At 54.6% G+C, this 2,433-nt stretch overlaps 1 long non-coding RNA gene across 1 annotated transcript in view; it reads right to left on the bottom strand.

The window, feature by feature from the left end:
* Positions 1–1,739: 1,739 nt before the first annotated feature.
* Positions 1,740–2,433, bottom strand: part of LOC105981430 — a 15,556-nt gene continuing 14,862 nt past the window's right edge. The window contains exon 3 of the long non-coding RNA XR_001174821.1: positions 1,740–1,750. This is a non-coding gene — a long non-coding RNA (uncharacterized LOC105981430). The remainder of the gene's footprint in view (positions 1,751–2,433) is intronic.

Below are 2,433 nucleotides of genomic sequence, written 5' to 3'. Positions count from 1 at the left end.
AGTGGTAGAACACTAGCCTTGAACAGAAGAGCTCAGGACAGCACATAGGCCCTGAGTTCAAGCCCCCCCCCCAAAAAAAAAAAGAGAGAAGAAAAGCAGGGTCTTCCAGTCTAATAGAAAGCACTTCCAGCGGTGGATGCCTGTCATCTTTATGAAGAGACCACGGGCACTCGGACAGCAGCAGCAGGGATCTGCCTTTCTCACTGATGCTATGAGCTTCCCAGCCGCCTTCTCTGGTTTGGGGCTGGTGTTTTTAAGCATTGGCCTGCAGGGGTGGAGGGGTGCAGGGGGACAGGAAGGGGCCCCTTCCCTTTGCCAGGGAGAAGCCTGGGGCTTCCGCAGGTTCTGGGAGCTCCTAAAAGGTGTGCACTGGATAGGGGCTGTGCTTTCCTGGCTTCTGATTTTATGGTCAAAGCAGGCTGTGCCCTGGCCTCTCTGTCTCCACCTCCTGCCTTCACGTGGGGACAGGGACAGCAGAGGGCAGCCTGCCCTGTCCCCTGCAGTGTCCCCAGCCCCCTCAGTGTCCAGCACTCAGCAGGACTGCAGTGAAGAAACAAATGATTGTTACTGCATTTCTCACTCTAGTGTGTGTGTGTGTGTGTGTGTGTGTGTGTGTGTGTGTGTGTGTGTAAGTCTCAGCCTGGGCACTCTATCCTCCTCTCCTCTTTCCTTTACTGAGCACCTATTGTGTGCCAGGCAGTTTCTAGGTCTGGGACATAGACAAGGCCTCCCAGCCTGTGTAAGAGACAAGCATAAGCAAGAGAACAAACGCATGGGAAATGATTCCAGGTTGTAGGTCAGGTAAGTTGGCTAGTAAGTGCCTGTCATCTCAGGAGGCAGACGTCTGATGGATCACAGTTTGAGACTGGTCCAGGTAAAACATTCATGAGATCTCATCTCAACCAGCCAGCCAGGCATGGGTGTTCTATGCCTGTGATCACAGCTACTCAGGAGGTATAGTATACGCAGTAGACTCAGGAGGTTGTCTGGGCAAAAAAGGGAAGACTATCTGGAAAAGAACTAAAGCGAAAGTGTGCGGGGGGGGGGCATAGTGGAAGAGTAAGCTGCATGCTCTGAGTCCAGATCTCCGAATGAATGAATGAATGAATGAGCAAGTCCAGGTACCTCCCATGTGAGGACCCTAGAGGCTGGGGGAAGAGTGTGAAGAGGGTGGCAGGCAAGAGCAGGCAGGGAAGAAGAGGGGGGAGGGCAGGCAGGGAACCCTTGCAGGGGTGTGGGTGGGGTTAGGAGGAGAGGGAAGGTTCTGGATGGGCAGGGGGCCTGTGGGGTGAGCATTGGAGCACACAGGCTCTGACTCGGGGTCTAGGCAGGATGGATGGGCTACACTAGTGTGTACTCCCCAAATCACTGGGCCAGGGGACTGGGGTATCAGGGCAGACCTGCAGGAGAGGGAGGCAGCACGCTCAGCCCCGGCAGGCTCATTTGCATCTGATTAGCACAGGAGGCGAGGGGTCAAGTTGAAAGCTGGGAAGGGCTGCGCGGCTCGCGTTCTCTCTCAGGTAGTGGGTCCCGGCTGTTCATTTTCCACAAAGGCTCTGTTTTCTGTCCCCAGACCATGACCTTCCACTCAGGGGGGCCTCCACCCCCCTTCCCACACCCCTTCAGCCTGGCCTGCCATCTGGGACTGGGAGGGGCCACAGAGTGGAGGTCATTTCCTTTCATAAGAAGCCTGCCTGCTCAGATGCCCCTTCCTCTTGCAGAATGCCATCTGTCGGGGCCAGCCTCTGACCTCCGACCTCTCCTTAGCACAGGGCAGCAGGATGGGGATGGGCGAACCTCCCCCTCCTCCTAGGGGAGATGCGAGCTTCCCCTTCCCTCCAGAACCATCTGTTCTCCCCTGCTCTGGCCACCTGCTCCACCTGCTCCATGTATTCCCATCAGGCCACCTCCCCTTTCTGAGCCTCAGTGTCTCCAAGGGTCAGGCAGCATTTTCCCAAATGCGAGTGGCTCACACCCCACTTTTGCAATCGCTGCCTGGTCTACCATCCACCAGGCCCGGGAGTGACTCAAGGTTGAGAAGGGGAATTTATGCTCCTTCACGGATCTCATTTTAAGAATGCGTAACAGCTCTGTAATAGAAAATCAGTCACAGAGGCCACAATTGGAAAGCCAATGGGGCGGGAATAACACAGTCATTAAATGCTTGCTCGGCTCCGGTGCAGTCAAACAGAGGAGTGTTTGCTGTGCATCTATTTATCCCACCATCCAGAAACAGCACAGCTAGAGAAAGAAACCACTCCAAGGCCACCAAGGAGCAGAGGAGACTCACCTGCAAGGGCAGAGGGGAGGATGGCTTTTTTTTTCCATTGGAGCTGTGGCTAACCAAGAGTACTTAGTAAATTGTACTGCATATACAATTCACTTTGAAAAGACACAGATTTGCCTGGTGCCAGTGGCTCACACATGTAATCC

Source organism: Dipodomys ordii, unplaced genomic scaffold, assembly GCF_000151885.1.
Source record: "Dipodomys ordii isolate 6190 unplaced genomic scaffold, Dord_2.0 Scaffold13, whole genome shotgun sequence".
Classification (NCBI taxonomy): Eukaryota; Metazoa; Chordata; class Mammalia; order Rodentia; family Heteromyidae; genus Dipodomys; species Dipodomys ordii.
This window is presented reverse-complemented; position numbering and strand designations above follow the sequence as displayed.